At 34.6% G+C, this 19,616-nt stretch overlaps 1 protein-coding gene and 1 long non-coding RNA gene across 2 annotated transcripts in view; one reads left to right on the top strand and one right to left on the bottom strand.

Moving 5' to 3' along the window:
- ACOXL (acyl-CoA oxidase like) overlaps window positions 1-19,616 on the bottom strand; it is a 518,534-nt gene that overhangs the window by 150,402 nt on the left and 348,516 nt on the right. The window lies entirely within an intron of this gene.
- LOC141504332 (uncharacterized) overlaps window positions 1-19,616 on the top strand; it is a 1,263,877-nt gene that overhangs the window by 1,187,003 nt on the left and 57,258 nt on the right. The gene's annotated exons all lie outside the window — the stretch shown is intronic.

Genomic DNA, 19,616 nt, shown 5'->3' with positions numbered 1-19,616 from the left:
TCTCCATTTTACAAGTGAAGAAAAATGAGGCAAACAGAGGTTAAGTGACTTGCCCAGGGTTACATAATGTCTGAAGCTAGATTTGAACAAAGGGCTTCCTAACTCTAGGTCTGGCACTTTATTCATTGAACCCCCCTGTAGAAATACTGAAATATTAAAATCCTGATATTTGATATATATATAAAATTTAAAACAAAAGATCAGTCATTGAGGACCAGTCCCAAGAGCATGTGTAAACATGGATGCTTTGGGAATTCTTTAAGAATGTATGAAAGAAGGACCCTGCTGTCCTCTGTAGCATCTTTGACTCATAGATCTCTCAGCCAATTAATTAAGTCAGGTTTCTTGGACTTCAGGAAAACCTCTTCAGATATGAGAAGAAGTGAGTTTAATATAAAAGGAAGTTTGGGACTTAAAAACACTAACCAAGCCAGGAATAAGTAAGTCGTCCTGAACCAAAATACTTATAACTTCAATATTGTCGTAAGCATGTCAAATCTATTTTGGAAAATTATTTTAGCTGGAAAGCACACTGTTCCTTCTCCCTCAACCCCACTCCCAAGTGTCTATGTACCTTGAAAAAATATATACACTTATCCTACCCATGCCCTCCAATTTAAGTGAGTCTAGTATTTAAGTGGGGGGCGGGGTCCAGTGATTCAAGAGGAAGGGCAAACAGAATAAAAAACAAAGAATAAGGAAATTGATTCATCCAGCTCTGGGAGAAAAGAAGAGTGAGTGTGTTTGGAAGGCAATGGGTTCCTCCTTTCCAGATGACTTGAAGCAAAGGGTAGATGCCCATTTGTTGAATCTAATTTAGATGTAATGTTTTGGAAAGGTATGGATGACACTAATTGGCTTCTGAAGTTCCTTCCAACTCTGTGATTGTGCGATTAAAGGACTCTCTAGGAATTTAATAACCAAAGCATGAAGGTGGACAGGGGAGAATACTCCTGCCATGACCATACTTTCCAAGGAATCCATGGAATCAGGCAAAATGTGAAAAGGGGAAGGGCCTTCTTTCCAGCAGGAGAATAGATTCCTGGGCATTCTTTGTACTTCATCAAGCATTTTGGTTTTAAAATCAATCAGTCAGTCAACTAGCTTTAGTAAAATGCCTAATATGTGTCAGCACTTTGTTAAAGGGCAAAAGACAGCTCCTGCTCTCAGATGTCTCACAACCTACTGGGAAAGACAACATACAAAGTAGGCAGTTCAAGGGATAGCATGGAGTCAGGAAGAGCTGAGTTCAAATCCAGCCTCAGACTCTTACTGTGTGACCCTGGGCAAATCACTTAACTGCTTTCTGCTTCAGTTTCTTCATCTGATCATACTACCTACCTTCTAGAGTTGTTGTGAGGATAAATTGAGATCATATTTGTAAAATTTCTCAAACATTAAAGCATTATATAAATCCTAGACATTATTGTTATTGTTAATGTTACTGTTATTATTTTGTATCTGTTGAACAAAGCTTAATGTTTTATTTTTTATTTATTTTTGAATTTTACAATTTTTCCTCTAATCTCGCTTCCCTCCCCCCACCCCCTCACAGAAGGCAGTCTGATAGTCTTTACATTGTTTCCATGCTATACATTGATCTAAATTGAATGTGTTGAGAGAGAAATCATATCCTTAAGGGAAAAAATAAAATATGAGATAGCAAAATTACATAATAGGATGATGGGTTTTTTTTTTAAATTAAAGGTAATAGTCTTCGGTCTTTGTTCAAACTCTACAATTATTTCTCTGGATACAGATGGTATTCTCTAACACAGACACTCCAAAATTGTCCCTGATTGTGACACTGATGGAATGAACAAGTACATTAAGATTGATAAACAGGCCTCTGTTGCTCTTGTGGTGTATAATATTCTTCTGGTTCTTCTCATCTTGCTTGGCATCAGTTCATGCAAATCCTTCCAGGCTTCTCTAAATTCCCATCCCTCCTGGTTTCTAATAGAACAATAGTGTTCCATAATGTACATATACCACAATTTGTTCAGCCATTCACCAATTGATGGAAATTCACTCAACTTCCAATTCTGTGCCACCACAGAGATGCTATGAATATTTTTGTTCAAGTGATATTTTTACCCTTTTTCATGATATCTTCAGAGTATAGACCTAGTAGTGGTACTGCTGGATCAAAGGGTATGCACATTTGTAATTCCAAATTGCTCTCCAGAAAGGTTGAATGAGTTCACAGCCCCATCAATAATGTATTAGTGTCCCAGATTTCCCACATCCCTTCCAACATTGACCATTGTTCTTTCTGGTTATATTGGCCAGTCTGAGATGTGTGAGGTGGTACCTCAGAGATGCTTTAATTTGCATTTTTTTCTAATAAGTAATGATTTAGAGCAATTTTTCATATGACTATGGGCCACTTTGATTTCCTCTTCTGCATGTCTGTATGCCTCTGCATACCCTTGAACATTTGTCAACTGTTGAATAATTTGTTTTTTTTATAAATTTGACTCAGTTCTCTCTATATATTTTAGAAATTAATCCTTTGTCAGAAATACTGGTTGTAAAAAATTGTTTCCCAATTTATTACATTTCTTTTGATCTTGATTACAGAGATTTTGTCTGTTCAAAAGCTTTTTAATTTAATGTAACCAAAATTGCCTAGTTTGTTTTTAATGATGTTCTCCATCTCATCCTTGGTCATAAACTGCTTTCCTTTCCATAGATCTGACAAGTAAACTATTCCTTGATTTCCTAGTTTGCTTATAATATCGTTTTTTATGTCTAAATCCTATATCCATTTTGATCTTATCTTGGTATAGGGTATGAGGTGCTGGTCTGATCCAAGTTTCTGCCATACTTAATTCCAATTTTCCCAACAGTTTTTATTGAAGATAGAGTTTTTCACCTAGTCTATTGCACTGATCCATCACTCTATTTCTTAATCAATACCAGACAGTTTTGATTGGCTGATGCTTTATAATATAATTTTAGATCTGGTAGGGTTAATCTACCTTCATTTGCACTTTTTTCATTAAATCCCTGGAAATTCTTGACTTTTTATTTATCCATATGAATTTACTTACAACTTTTTCTAACTCATTAAAGTAATTTTTTAGAATTTTGATTGGTAGGGCACTAAATAATTAGTTTAATTTAAGTAGAATTGTCATTTTTAATTATGTTAGCTTGGCCTATCCATGAGCAGTTGATATTTGCCCAGTTATTCAAATCTGATCTTATTTGTGTGAGAAGTGTTTTGTAATTGTTTTCATAAAGTTTCTGAGTCTGCCTTGGCAGGTAGACACCAAGTATTTTATATTGTCTGCTTATAAAGTTACTTTGAATGGGATTTCTCTTTCTAGCTTATTCTGCTGTATCTTGCTAGTCATATATAGAAATGTTGAGGATTTATGAGAGGTTATTTTAATCCTGTGACTTTGCTAAAGTTGCTAATTGTTTCTAGTAGTGTTTTTAGATTTTTTTTTAGTATTTTCTAGGCATACCATTATGTTATCTGCAAAAAGTAAAAGTTTTGTTTCTTCCTTACCAATTTTAATTCCTTCTATTTCTTTTTCTTCTCTTATTGCTGAAGCTAACATTTTTAACACAATATTGATTGGTAGCTTCACCCCTGAACTTATTGGGAATGCATCTAACTTATCCCCATTCCATATAATGCTTGTTGATGGTTTCAGATAGATACTGCTTATTATTCTAAGAAACAATCCATTTATTTCTACACTCTCTAGTGTTTTTAGAAGGAATGATGCTGTATTCTGTCAAAGGCTTTTTCAGCATCTATTGATATAACCATATGATTTCTGGTAGGTTTGTTATTGATATAGTTAATTATACTAACAGTTTTCCTAATATTGAACCAACCCTGCATTCCTGAGATAAATCCTATTTGGCCATAGTGTATTATCCTAGTGATAACTTGCTGTAATCATTTTGCTTTAAGATTTGCTTTAAGTTTTTTTTGCATTTATATTCATCAGGGAGATAGGTCTATAATTTTCTTTCTCTGTTTTGACTCTTCCTGATTTAGGTATCAGCACATTATTGGTGTCATAGAAAGTGTTAGGCAGAGATCCGTCTTCACCTATTTTTCCAAGGAATTTATATAAAATTGGAACCAACTGTTTCTTAAATGTTTGATAGAATTCACTTGTGAATCTATTGGGCCCTGGAGATCTTTTCTTAGGGAGTTCATTGATGGCTTGTTGAATTTCTTTTTCTGAGATAGGGTTATTTAGGCATTTACTCTTCATTTAACCTGGGCAACTTATATTTTTGTACATATTCATCCATTTTACTTAAATCATTAAATTTATTGGCATACAGTTGGGTAAAATAATTCTAAAATATTACTTTAATTTCCTCCTCATTGGTGGTGGGTTAACCTTTTTCATTTATGATACTAGCAATTTGGTTTTCTTTTTTTTAAATCAAATTAACCAGAGGTTTATCAATTTTATTGTTTTTTTTCATAAAACTAGCTCTTGGTTTGATTTATTAGTTCAATAGTATTCTTTCTTTCAATTTTATTAATTTCTCCTTTAACTTTTAGCATTCCTAATTTGATATTTAATTGGGGGGGTTCAATTTGTTCTTTCATTTTTTCATTGCATGTTTAGTTTGTTGATTTCTTCTTTTTCTAATTTATTCATGTAAGTATTTAAGATATAATATATCCCCTGACAACTGTCTTGGCTGTACCAATAAGTTTTGGTATGTTGTTTTATTATTGTCATTATCTAGGATGAAATCATTAAGTTTTTCTATAACTTGTTGTTTGATCCACTCATTCTTTAAAATGAGGTTATTTAGTTTCCAATTAGTTTTAGGTCTATCTGTCCCTGGCCCATTATTGCATGTGATTTTCATAACATTATGTTCTGAGGAGGATGTATTCACTATTTCTGCCTTTCTGCATTTTATTATTAGATTTTTATGCCCTAGTACATGGTCAATTTTTGTGTAAGTACCACGTCCTGCAGGAAAAAAGGGTATATTCCTTTCTATCTCCATTCAATTTTCTCCAAAGGTCTATCATGCCTGGTTTTTCTAACAATCTATTGACCTTCTTAACTTCGTTCTTGTTTATTTTATGGTTAGATCTATTCTCTCTAATACAGTTACTATTCTTGAGAGTTATGAGAGTCTTTCTCCCACCTGGAAGATTTATCTAAATCTGAGAGCAGGAGGTTGAGGTCTCCCACCAGTAGAGTTTTGTTGTCTATGTCTTCCTGTAACTCATTTAACTTCTCTAAGAATTTGGATGCTATACCACTTGGTGCATACATATTTAGTATTGAAATTGCTTCATTGTCTATGGCACCTTTTAGGAATATATAGTTTCTTACCTTATCTCTTTTAATAAGATCTATTTTTGCAGCCACTTTGTCTGAGATAAGGATTGCTACTCTTGCTTTTTTCTCTTCAGCTGAAGCAAAATATATCTTGCTCGAACCTTTTACCTTTACTCCATATGTATCTCTCTGCTTCAAATGAGTTTCTTATAAGCAGCATATTGTAGGATTCTTGTTTTTAATCTACTCTGCTATTTACTTACATTTATGGGAGAGTTCATACCATTTACATCCAAAGTTATAATCACTAACTCTTTTTATGCCCTCCATGCCATTTCCCTCTGTTTGTATTTTTTTCACCTTTTTTTCACTTTATATTCCCCATTTCTGAATACCACCACCTTCAGTGTATTTTTCCCCCTTATATCTAACCCCCCTTATGCTTTCTTTCCTTTTTTGGTTTGCCCTTTCTTCCTTCCCTTCCTTCTATTAGTTCTTCTTTTTCTCCCCCCTCCCCCTTTCCCCTTTTAATACTTGAAAGGTAAGATAAGTTTCTTAACTTAACTGAGTGTGTATATGTTAACTTTAAGCCAAGAAAATTTGGACTTCAAACAAGAGACTCAAGAGACACATGAAAAGTTTTTTTAAAAAAAAGAGTAAAAAAAAAACCCCTGCTATCCAATAAGATGGCTAAGTATATTCTCTTAGGTGGGGATATAGACAGTTTCATCTTATTGTATGGCAGGTTTTTTTTTACCCTTTTTAAAAAAAACTTTTTTATTTATCTCTTGAGTCTCCTGTTTAGCTCTTGTCTACTCATCAGGAAAAATTGAAAGTCTCCTATTTTATTAAATGTCCATCTTTTCCCCTGGAAGAGAAGGCTTAGTTGAATGCTTGACTGTATTCTAAGCTCCCTTGCTCTTCGGAATATTGCATTCTAGGTCCTTCAATCCCTTAATGTTGATGCAGCCATGTTCTGTGTAATCCTTACTGTGGTTCCTTGGTATTTAGATTGTTTCCTTCTGGCTACTGGAAGGATTTTCTCTTTTATCTGATAGTTCTGGAATTTGACCATAATATTCCTTGGTGTGTTCATTTTGGGATCCCTTTCCAGAGGAGATCGATATATTCTTTCAGTAACTATTTTGTCCTCAGGTTCCATGATATCAGGGCAATTTTCCATCACTAAATCCTGTAATATTGATCCAGGATTTTTTTCCTCTCTTCAATATTTTCAGGGAGCCCAAAGATTCTTAACTTGTCTCTTCTAGATCTATTCTTAAGATCAGTGGTTTTGCCAGTGAGGTATTTTACATTTTCTTCTATTTTTTTGATTTTTTGATTTTGTTTAATTTATTTTTGTTGTCTCATGCAGTCATTATTTTCCAGACTTCATTTTTTTAAGAGAAGAATTTTATTCATTTACCTTTTGCAACTCCTTTTCCAGTTGGTCAACTGAGGTTTTGAGAGAATTATTTTCTTTTTGCATTTGTCCAATTGTATTTTCCAAGGATTTGCTTTCTTGTTGCAAGGTGTTAATTTTCTCTTGGGTTTCTTTTCTGAAGTTTTCTAATTGATTTTTAAGCTCCTTCCTGATTTCTTCAAGGAAGTCTTTCTGGGCTTGGGACCAAAGCATATTCTCCTCAGAAGTTCTAGATCTCTCTGAGTTAGGGTCTTTACCTCCAAGGTAGTTTTCTATGGTTTCCCCTTTATGCTGGATTTTCTTCATTTTCATAAGGTCTTGTGTTGGGGGAGGGGCTGGTTCACAGACCTTTGATTTTGAGGTTCCTAGAGGCTTTGCTCACTTGACTTAGTAACTCCAAATGAGATGGTCAGTAGGGGGTGCTGTTGCTTTCTCTGGATTGTCTGTGACCTTGATTTGAGGCCCTCTCCCTAGGCCTGGAGGGGGTGGGTGGCTCTGCTGGATGTTGTTGTCCTTGAACAAAGTGGGATGGGCCCTGGGGTGGGAATGTTGATCTCCCTATTCTGCTGAGGGAGCTCTACTGCCCTCACTTGAGCCTGGCGGGGGGGGGGGGGGGGGGGGGGGGCTGTTAGTGTGCTTGTTCTGGGAAGAGGGCTCCACTGAAATGAATATATTGAATCTGTGGTCCTCCAGACCAGCTGAGTCCATTAGATCAATGTACAATAGCACTCTGTAACTCTCTGTGCTGGAACTTGCCCTCCAGCCCCACTGGAGAGCCCCAGACCACTGCTCCCACAGCCAAAGTTTTCATGGCTCCCACAGTCAAAGCCTCTGCAGTTGATCTTAGGTTAGTCCAGGTCTCACCCTGCCCCTGCTGGCTCTCTGCTCTCTGCTCTCTGCCCCCAGCTCATCCACAATCCCTGGAGACAGACCTTGTTGGTAGATGTTCTTCTCCTAGCTTATTTTTCCTGGTTTTGTCGATCAAATTTCTGTTAAAGGTTCATTTCATATTATGAGGGAAAGCCAGGAGATCTTAGCACAGTTCCTGTTTTCTCTCCACTATCTTGTCTGGAAGTCCCACCACTTAATGATTTCTTATTGGGATTTACAAATATAGAATCAGACCTCAGATTATTTGGGATTGGAATGGGAGGGAGGAAAGTTTACTATGCATAATTTGTTGCAGGTTTTCTCTGGGCCTGGCAACAAAGAAAGTGAGGCAATTCCCTCAAACATACCTGAGCCCTCTGTATGATGACAAAGTATCACACCAGGAATGAAAACTATTAGTTATACCTTGTCAAACTCCCCCAATAAATAAGCCGTCTACTAGACAGAAATTTGACAATCCTGGTGTACAGAAGACAAATTAAAAGGAAGGATATTTGGGTCCCAGTTTAGAAGCAGATTTAGCCCAAAGAATAGAACTTATTCAATCAGAAAAGAAAAGCTGGAATTAATTTAGTTCAAATTTTACATCAAATCCAGGGGACACCTCAGTAGTTGCACTGCTAAAGACTGCATATCCACAGCATTTTACTCTAACATACACATAAGGAGAACTAACCTCATCCCCCTCAGGGCTAAGCTGGAACTGTTCCGTCTGACTCACTTGAAACAGCTGTTAAATCTGACCAATTTAGACAAACCAGCTGCTCTGTCGCTACTCAAGCTACAGCTACCTTACCAAGACTGGTGTATCCATTTACTTCTCCTCCCTTTCCCCTCTATTCCCAATTGTTTAACAATCCTATGGATTGATTGGTTACCTCAGATCACTAGGGAATGTGGTAACTTTCCCTCCCCCTCCCCCTTCTCCCCTTTCTTACATCTTTCCATTGCCTATGGTTCCTCCTAAGTAGGACACAGATTCTTTTGTCAAAGGTCTCTGGACTTACTAGATATCAAAAGAACTAGATGGTTTTGTATTTTCATTTATTGCTTCATATAAGTATTTACTCAGCTAGGACTGGTGCTCTCAGATTCAGTATTTGTTGACTCCAGTTGACAATGTGGCCATCTCTGAAAGCAATGATAATTATCTCTGAAGTCCATGAAAGGTTGTATACCTCTTTTTATAGAGTTTTCTTAAGGTGGGAGCAAACAGACAACATAGAACTTGAGTTGTTAGAAAAAGTTTAACTAGTATAGGACAAATGGGCTTTTGCCTCAGGCAACAATATCAAGTGTGCATATTTCATCTCTTGGGAAACATAATTCCTCAACAAGTAACAACCATTTCTTCAATTGCTTCATGTTCTTCTGTTGGTCTATGGTATAACTACTTCCAGGTTACCACTCCCAGGGTTCAATTACTGTGGTGTCTGCTCCTGAGTTGCCTTCCCTCTTCCCTCTGGCCCCCCCCCACACACACACACATCCCCATGAAGGGCAAGGAATAGACTGTTTGGGAAAGTAAACATCTTCTCTCCTGGTGACTGCATCTGTGGTCAAACTGTCCTATGTGTCACTACTGCCTCACACCAACTGTTTTCCTCAGAAGATTAAAAAAAAGTCACAGTTATAGTTCCAGCTGTCAAAGAAGCCCCCACACTTCCCTCTTCCTCCAGTCCTGGATGCTAAAGACAGACACAAGAGATGACATGCCTACACAAATACTGGATAAAGGAAGAAATTAAAAAGCAAGCTTTAGAGAACCTGTAGGTGAAAGCACATGCCATACAATATTTGTATTTCTTTTGTCCATAGCAAGTTCTTAATACTTGCTGATTAATTTACTATCAAAATCAAAGAGGATGCTCAGTGAAAAAGGAATGATTGGTTTTTGTATTCCTTCAATTAGAGAAAAGAGAGTGGAATGTTAATGATGAAGAGGATAGTAATTTCCAGAATGTATATAGGGCTATAAGGATTGCAAAGATCTGTTTAAATGTATTATCTTATCATATTTTGTTTCTGCTCACTATAAGATTGTGGGATCATTTCAGACCTTCCTGACAAAAAGGGTCAATATTGGTTCATATACCAACATCCAACAACTGAATTTTTATTCTAATTTTAAATTTTCATTCCCCCCACCCTGAGGAATCAGGTCCATCCTAGGAGATAAAAATTCCTATAACCATTACTATTATATATTTTCCAGACCCCCTTGCCATACATTCCAATTTTCCACATCTCTCTTATAATAATATACATAAAATATCTTTAATCATAACTTTTGGATACTATCTCTACAATATCAATCAATTAAATTCAATGAATATTTTTAAAGTACCTACTACATAGAAGGTAAAGTAGTTCATATTAGGTGTAAAAATAATTACATTGCAGCCTGCTTTGAAGAGGTTACAGTATAAAGAGAAAAATATATTTATTCAAATACATGAAGTACAAAGAAAAAAGTATAATAACTTAAATGGTAGGCCCAGGGAAACATTTGGGAAATTTAAGAAGCATAACAAAATTTCACTTGGAACAGAGAAAGCACTTAAAGTCTTCATGGAGAAGGTGGAACTTAAATTGAATTTTAGAGGATATTTGAACAGATGATGCTGGTGATGATTTCTAATAGTGAAAGGAATAAGCAAAGGCTCAGAGATGAAGAAAGGAGGAAAAGGAGAATGGGAGGATTTAGAGCTGTTTGAATGGTCATACTCAAATACAACAATGGCTTTAAGGCAAAAAATGACTATTAAATTACTGCTAAGAAATAGCAGATCAAGATGCCAAACCAGGTTGCAGAATTCTATCTTATATTTATATTATTAATTATATATATTATAATAATTGTAACTTTGGAAGTTGAGAGTTCATCTAGTATAATTCATATGAAAATAACATTCCTCAATATAAAAAAAAATCCAAATGGTCATCCACTGCTTTGAAGACTTCCAGTAAGGGAAAATCAAGTTCCTCTTAACACAGTTAATTAAACTTTTTGTAGTCTAATTGTTGCATAAATTTTTAAAAAATATCATATTTATTCTAAATTTCCTTTTAAGCAGTTTCTACCAGGGACTCCTAATTCTATCTATTGACTTCAAACAGAATTGCCTGATATTTCTTTCACCTGTTATGCCAATGCCACATGAAGTAAGCTATTTCATTCCTTTCTAAATGTTTTCTACCCCAGGCTAAAAATTCCTAGTTCCTTTATTCCTGACATCACATGAGCTCAAGGCTCTCATCATCTTGGAAACTTTGTTGTATGCCCTTGCTTTGTAAAATCAATCTCTCTCTCTCTCTCTCTCTCTCTCTCTCTCTCTCTCTCTCTCTCTCTCTCTCTCACACACACACACACACACACACACACACACACACACAGCAGAAAGTATTTGCTCAATGTGAGAGAAATTTCAGAATGAGTTGTCTATGTGTAGTCAGATAACTGAATACTTAGGATAAATGTCAAAATTAATACCAAATTGGGAAATGGATAAAGATGAGAAAATAAAACTGTATTCAATAACAACAGCCCTAATCTGACCTATTTGAATAAACTGTTGAATCTAAAAAATAGATAAAAGCAGAGATACTGATATTATAAACTAGAAAAATTTAGCTGATATACAAAAGGATGAGCATATAATTGTAAATAATATTATTTCAAAAAATAGCTAAAGGCAATGAATGAATGGAACATTTATTAATAACGCAATGGAGAGAAAAACAAGCATGCAGAAATCTTGCTATGAGATTCGACTAAACCAGATTATTCTGTGAAAAATTTATAGATGAAAATAGAACAAAAAGATAGAAAATGGAACACATCTGTCAGCTTTTCTTTATGATGTAGTCTCATTAGTGACAGTATAACTAAATTTGGAAACTGTTACCAGATGTTATATGTATGTGTATATGTATATGTATCTCAAAGCCTCAAAAGGAAGGGAAAAAAGGACTCAAGAAAAAAAAACAAATCAGGAAAAGTTATTGGAACTGACCAAAAACATACTCATTTGCTTATTTAATCATCTTTATTGATTTTTTATGAAAATGGTCTATGCAAATCAAGTTTATACTCAATGGAAATATGAGAAGGGAACAGGTATGCTTTCACTGATAACAGAAAACAGATAGCAGAAAACAATTTCATCAACACAAAACTGACAGAGAGGATGCAAGATCTTGATGTGCTTATTATCTAGTGATTTTTTTAAAGAATTGAATCATATATTTATCAGATTGTTTTATGCCATGGAGAAGGGTGAGGGAAAGGAGGGGGTAAAAAATGTGGAACTCATAAACTTGCAAATGGATGAATGTTGAAAACTATCTTTGCATGTATTTGGGAAAATAAAATTAAATTTAAAAAAAATTGAATCATTTGTAACAAAAGCCTTAAAGTCAGTGTTTCAACATTTTGTCTTTCATGCCTATGAGAAGGGAGATCATATAAGATTCCTTAGTATATGCAACCATATAAATAAATTTGTTCAATGACCCTCTCTTTATGAAAATCAAGAGACTCAGAGTAGCAAAGTTCATAGTTACCAAAACTATTTGACACCATGTGGAGGATGTCCCATGCAAAGTTCAACTAGAACTTTGTGGATGACTTGTGCTTACTGTAATGAGTGCTAAATTACTCAAAATACATAATTTGGAAAAACTAAATGGATAATGAATGCCTATTAGTCTCATCATGGTAAAAAGGAAGCAAATTTTGGAGAGGATACTGTAGATTGACAGGGACAAGGGCCTAGTTCTGAAGTAAAGGATGAAAATGAGCTGGATTACATCTGAATAATGAATTTTTGCAGTGTTTCAGCAATCCCAAACTATTTTCTTTAACTTTGGTATTTTTAAGTGATGCTATCTATGCATCTATAATTCATAAAGCAGCATAATCTCAGGACAATCAAAATTATAGTTGATTCAAAGATATATAGAAAGGTACATGGTTCCTGGAATAATTTAGTGAATGTTTAATATCTTTCCTTCCTGCATTCTTTCCTTCCTGCCTGTCTTCAATTCTTTCTTCCTATTAGAGTACCTATGGTGGATATAAATAATCTATAGTACTTGACAAATTATACATATACATATATATATATATATATATATGTGTGTGTGTGTGTGTGTGTGTGTGTGTGTGCGTGTGTATGAAATGGAACAAAAGACATCATCAAGAACAGGCTTCTGGGGAGGAGCCAAGATGGCAGTGTGAAGCTAGTTTGTCCCTAGACAGTCAAATGAAGCCTTTGCACAGACATTAACGTTACAGATCCCACCAAAAGAAAAAGACAAGATTCAAAGAAGTTTTCAATGGTAACTGGGGAGGATATTCAGTGAAGATCTGTCTTTTAGGGGGGGAGGGGAAGAAAAGCCCAGCTAGATGAGAGAGCAGGAAAGCTGGTAGAAGCCACAGTACAGTCCAAGTCCCAACAGCTTGACAATGGAACAAGTCCTGGGAGCTAGATAGCAAGCCAATAGTGAGAGTCCCAACCCCAAATAAAGTCTGAACCCTGGGAACACTGGGGCAAAAGACAGGACTGGGTTGGGAAAAAAACTAGGCAGAATCTGGACAAAGGAAGGAAACAAACCTCAACAAAGGCAAGACCTAGACTGCATAGGCAATATCTTGGCCAATAGCAACTCAGGGATCAGATCCCATCCTCAGCAGAAAATGCTTGGGTCTATGCTCCCTTTACTGCAGGATTAGAGCTCAGTTATTTCAAAATGAGCAACAAAGCTTTCACTTATGGAAAGGTACTATGCAAATAAAGATGATAACAATGCTTCTTCAGATAAAGATGATAATAATGCCTCCTCAGAAGAAGAAAATAATGAAAATTACCCACAGGGGAAGTCTCAAAAGAGTCTATGGATTGGACTCAAATCCCAAAGCTCATAGAAGAACAACAATAATTTAAAAACCAAAGAAGAGAGGAAGAAGAAAAATGAGAAAAAGAAATGAGAATTCAGGAAAATTATGAAAAATTGACCAAAGAAATCAACTCCTTAAAAAAGTAAAAATAACCAACTAGAAAAAAGAATGAAACTTTTCAAAAAATAAAACTGACCAACCAGAAAAGGAAACATAAAAGCTAATTGAAGAAAATAAAACCCTAAAAATTAGAATTGGAAATAGGAACCAATGAATCTATAACACTATAAGATTGCATCAAACAAAGTAAAAAGGCTGAAAAAAATGAAGAAAACATAAAGCACTTTTTAGGAAAACCAGACAACCTGGAAAATAGATCCAGAAGAGCTAATTTACAAATTATTAAACTACTGGAAAAACTAAATCAAAAAAAGAACCTGGAAAACATCTTGCAGGAAATTATCAGGGAAAACTCCAAATCTTCTAGAGCAAGAAGACAAAATAACTATTGGAAGAATACCTAGAACTCTTCTAGAAAGAGACCCCATAATAAAAACACCAAGGGCTATCATAGCTAAATCTCAGAATTCTCAATAAAAGTGAAAATATTGCAAGCAGCAAGAAGAAAGCAATTTAAATACAAAGGAAACACAATCAGATTTACACAGGACTTATGAGCTTCAACACTGAAGGAACAGAGGACCTGGAATACCATATATTGAAGGGAAAAGGACCTTGGATTACAACCAAGAATTTACTACCCAGCAAAATTCAGCATATATTGTCAGGGTAAAAGATAGATGTTCAAAAAAAAATAGAAGACTTCCAAAGTTTCCTGATAAAAGACCAGAACTGAACAAAGAATTCAATCTCCAAATACATGACTCAAGAGATGCATAAATTGGTAAACAAAAAGGGGAAGGAAAAACAAAACAAAACAAATGTTAGTCAAGACCATCAAATTGTATATACCCCTAAAAGATATAGCATTTGTAACTCTTGAAAATTGTATTTCTCTTCAGACAGTTAAAGGTTTGAATATAATTGAACAGATTGGACTTAGAGGTATGGGTGGTTCTTGTCTTTCCATTGAAGTGGACCAAGTCATCACTATGTTTGAGACAAAAAGCCCAGATGAAAATCAGGGGTGTTTACTCTAAATTTATGCATATTAATTTCCTTTGACCTATTTTAATTCTGCTTTGCTCACAAAGCTTAGCACTCTGTTGAGGACATCCTATGTTGGGGGGTCCTGAGTCTCTGCCTCCCATATCTTACAATGAATTGTAAAGTTCTTAAATGAGACCTTCAGGATGTCCCAGTACTTAGAGCACTTTGAGACTCTATAGTTAATTAAATCAGAAGTGATTTTAGGGGCAAAGGTTTAGAAACTACTTAGAAGGGTTGGACTTAATCCATTCTTCAGTTAACAAGGGTTAAGTACCCTGGTTGGGGAACTAAAGTGGGGAGTGTGAAAAAGAGTATGTTTGGGAGGGGGGTACAAATGATATGTGAAATGATTTGGCTTTGGATGATACTTTGACTCATCAGGATTGTGTGTCCTTGGAGAGAACTTGAAAAGGAGGGAGAGTAAAAATGATTATAATTTGATGTAATTCATGATTCTAATGAGACAGAAGAGAAGAGGGTACTTAGTGATTATGAGGCTATGCTGCTAATCAAGCAATCAACCAATCAATCTGTGATTATATTCTGATAGTACTTTGAGTTTATCAGTCAATCAATCAACCTTTGATTGATTGTACTTGATTGTTAGAACTTCTAAAGATAGCACCAGGTAAAAAGGCACAAGGATCTATTATAGTTGAGGGGGAAAAAAGGAGGGTATGAACACTGAGTAAATTCTATTCAATAGATTTGACCCAAAGAGGGAATAAGATACATTCTCACTTGGGTTTAAAAATTTATCCTTCTCTACCAGGAAGTGGGGGTGGGGGGAAAAGGGAAAGAAAAGGGAAGAAGGGACTGATAAAAGGAAAGATGATGGTTTAAGTGGAAATAAACCGAAAGTTAAATTTTAAAAGAAAGGTTAAAGAGGAAAGGGAGTAAAACTTTGGTGAGGAGGAATAAGAAAAAAAGGAAAGAGAAAAGTATAAATGGAGAGAAATACAGAAATAGTAATCTTAACTATAAATGATGATGATAAATGGGATGAACTCTCCCATAAAACGGAAGCAGATAGCAGAATGGATTAAAAACCAGAATCCTACAATTTGTTGTTCACAAGAAACACATTTGAAACATAGAGATACACACAGAATAAAGGTAAAAGTCTGCAGCAAAATATATCAGCTTCAGATGATGTAAAAAAAATCAGGGGTAGCAATTCTGATCTCAGATAAAGCAAAAGCAAAAAATACCAAATGAGAAATTCTGAAAATTAAGGGAGAGATTAATAAAATTGAGAGCAAGAAAACCAGTAATCTACAAAATAAAACTAAGAGTTGGTTATATGGAAAAAACCCAATAAAATACTTAAACTTTTTGTTTAATCTGATTATTAAAAAAGAAAGAAGATAACCCAATTACCAATATCAAAAAATGAAAAGAGTGAACTAAACCACCAATGAGAAAGAAATAAAAAAGATAATTTGGAGCTATTTTGCCAAAATGTATGTCAACAAATTTGAAAACTTGAGTAAAATGGATGAATATTTACAAATATACAAACTGCCCAGATTAACAGAAGAGGAAATAAAATGCTTAAATAACCCCATTTCAGAAAAAGAAATTGAAGAAACCATCAATAAACTACCTAAGAAAAAGTCTCTAGGTCCATCCTACCAAACATTTAAGGAATAATTAATTCTTATTCTACATAAACAAATTTTTAAAAAAATGGAGTTTTGCCAAACTCCTTTTATGACACCAAGATGATGCTGATATCTAAATCAGGAAGAACCAAAACAAAGAAACTTATAAACCAATCTCCCTAATGAACATTAATGCAAAAATCTTAAATCAAATTTTAGCAAAAAGATTCCAGCAAATTATTACTGGGATAATACACCATGAACAGGTAGGATTTATATCAGATAGGCAGGGATGATTCAATATTAGGAAAATACTTAATATAATTGGACATACCAATAGCAAAGACCAGAGAAATTATATGATTAACTTAATAGATGCTAAAAAAGTCTTTGATAAAATACATCCATTCCTATTAAAAATCCTAGAAAGTATAGGAATAAATGGAGTTTTCCTTAAAAATAATAATAATCAGTATCTATCTAAAATCAACAACAAGTATTATATATAATGGGGATAAACTAGAAGCATTTCCAATAAGATCAGGGGTGAAACAAAGATGCCCATTATCAACATTAATATTCAATATAGTATTAGTAAGGTTAGCTTTAGTAATAAGAGAAGGAAAAAAAATTAAGGAATTAGAATTGGCAGTGAGGAAACAAAGCTTTCACTCTTTGTAGATGATATGATGTATACTTAGAAAACCTGAGAAAAAGATCTTAAAACCACATAAATCATCAGCATTTCTATATTTGAACAACAAAGTCCAAGAGCAAGCAATAGAAAGAGAAATTCCATTTAAAGTAACTGCAGACAACATTAAATACTTGGGAATCTACCTCTTAAGGCAAACCCAGAAACTGAACATAATTATGAAGCACTTCCTATACAAATTAAGTCAGATCTAAACAACTGGAAAAATGTCAATTGCTCATGGTTAAATAGAGCTGATATAATAAAAATGGCAATTCTACCTAAATTAAATTACTTATTCAATGTTATACCAATCAAACTATGAAATAATTATTTTACCAAGCTAGAAAAAATAGTAACAAAATTCATCTGGAGCAACAAAAGGCCAAAAATATCAAGGGACCTGATAAAAAAATAAAGCTAGCTCTACCAGATCTAAAACAATACTATAAAGTGGCAGTCATCAAAGCTGCCTGGTATTGCTTAAGATACAGAGTAACGGACCAGTGGATTGGAATAGGTACAAAAGATTCAGTAGTAAATGACTATAGTAACTTGCTTGACCAATCTAAAGACATCAGCTTCGGGGATAAGAACTCACTATTTGACAAAAATTGTTGGGAAAACTAGGAAAATAGTATGGCAAAAAACTAGGCATAGACCCAACATCTCATATTCCAAATCCAAAATAAAATCAAAATGGGTACAGGATTTAGACATAAAGTGCAATACCATAGATCAATTAACATACCAAGAAATACTCTGTCAGATCTATAGAAAGGGGAGAAATTTATGACAGCAAGAAGTAGTGTACATTATAAATTGCAAAATGCATGATTTTTGACTATTAAATTTAAAAGTTTTTGTACTAATAAAACCAATGCTGCCAAAATAAGAAGGAAAACAGAAATCTGGGAACAAATTTTCACAGTTAGGGGTTCTGTAAAAGGTCTCATTTCTAAAATAGAGAGAGAATTGCAACAAATTTATAAGGTTTCAAGTCATTCCTCAATCAATAAATGGTCAAAAGATATGTACAGACAGTTTTCAAATGAAGAAATTAAAGTATATGTAATCATATGAAAAAATGCTCCAAATCATTATTGATTAGAGAAATGAAAATTAAAACAACCATGGTACATCACCTTATGCCTATCAGATTGGCTAAGATGAGAAAAAGGGGAAATGATCAATGTTGGAGAGGATGTGGGAGAATTGGTACATTAATGCATTGTTGGTGGAGTTGTGAACTGATCCAACCATTCTGGAGAGCAATATGGAACTATTCCCGAAGAGTAATAAAATTGTTCATACCCTTTGACTCAGCAAGTCCAATTCCAGACCTATATCCAGAAGAAATCATAAAAAATGGGAAAAGTCCCACATAATCCAAAATATTCATAGCAGCTCTTTTTGCAGTGGCAAAGAATGGCTGAATAAATTATGGTGTATGAATGTTACGGAATACTATTTTTCCATAAGAAACCCTGAATGGTCAAACTCTAGAGAAGCATGGAATGAATTACAGGATCTGATGCTGAGTGAAGGAAGCAGAACCAAGAGAACATAGTACACATTAGCAATATCATTGTGAGTTGATCAACCTTGATGGGTGCAGTTCCTCTCAGCAGTTCAGAGAGCTTGTATATCCCTAGGAGACCAGCTATGGACAATGCTATCCCCATCCAGAGGAAGAAAAATAAAACAAAACAAAAAATGCTTCAGAATCTGAATGCACAGTACATTCACTTTTTAAAAAATTTCTCTTAAGTATTTCTTTCCTATCTCATGGCTTGCTTTCTTTTCCCTTAATCCTAATTCCTCATAGCAAAAATGACTAATATGTAAACATATTTAACACAAATGTATATGTACAATATTCACCTGACTGCTCACCACTGAAGGGGATGTGGGGTGGGAAGGGAGGGTGGAAGGAAATTATGTTACTTAAAAATATGCATATGCATGATGAATGTTGAAAAACTTTCATAACATGTAACTGGAAAACCAAAATAAAATATCAATTGAAAAAAAAGAACATGTCCAGAGAAGAAGGTAGGTTATATACTCTCATATGCTATAACATACACTACCATATACTATAATAAGAAGGAAAAATAAAAAATGGATAACATAAGCATTCCTCTGGCATCCACAAAATCTTTAAAGACTTAAATCTTCAGAGTTTTGGTAGGAATTCTCATTCATACAGTTACCATTCTAGTTCAGGCTCTTTTACTTGGATTATATTAACAGTCTCCAAATTATTCGCCTTGAAGTCAGCTTCTCCTCTCTAATCTGTTCTTCACACAGCTACCAAATTGATTCTTTACTACTCAATAAGCTTAGATGATTCCCTAGGACCTTGATAATAAAATGAAGCCCCTTCTTTGTCATGCAAAAATACCTTTGCAAACTGGCTCCAACTCATCTTTCCATACTTATTTCCCAATGTGCTCTCTCATACAATCTACATCCTTCTAATACACATGCATTTAATTTGTACATATATTTCCTTATTTGTTTGTGGGATAGATATGACATGCTTGTAGAATATGACCTCCCAGATATAGGGACTACATTTATTATTTCTTTGTATAACTTCTACCTAGCCCAGCACCTTAAAGTGGGCACTTAATGAATCTTG

Source organism: Macrotis lagotis, chromosome 1 (assembly GCF_037893015.1).
Source record: "Macrotis lagotis isolate mMagLag1 chromosome 1, bilby.v1.9.chrom.fasta, whole genome shotgun sequence".
Classification (NCBI taxonomy): domain Eukaryota; kingdom Metazoa; phylum Chordata; class Mammalia; order Peramelemorphia; family Peramelidae; genus Macrotis; species Macrotis lagotis.
Note: the sequence above shows the minus strand (reverse complement) of the source record. Positions and strands in the feature narration are given on the sequence as shown.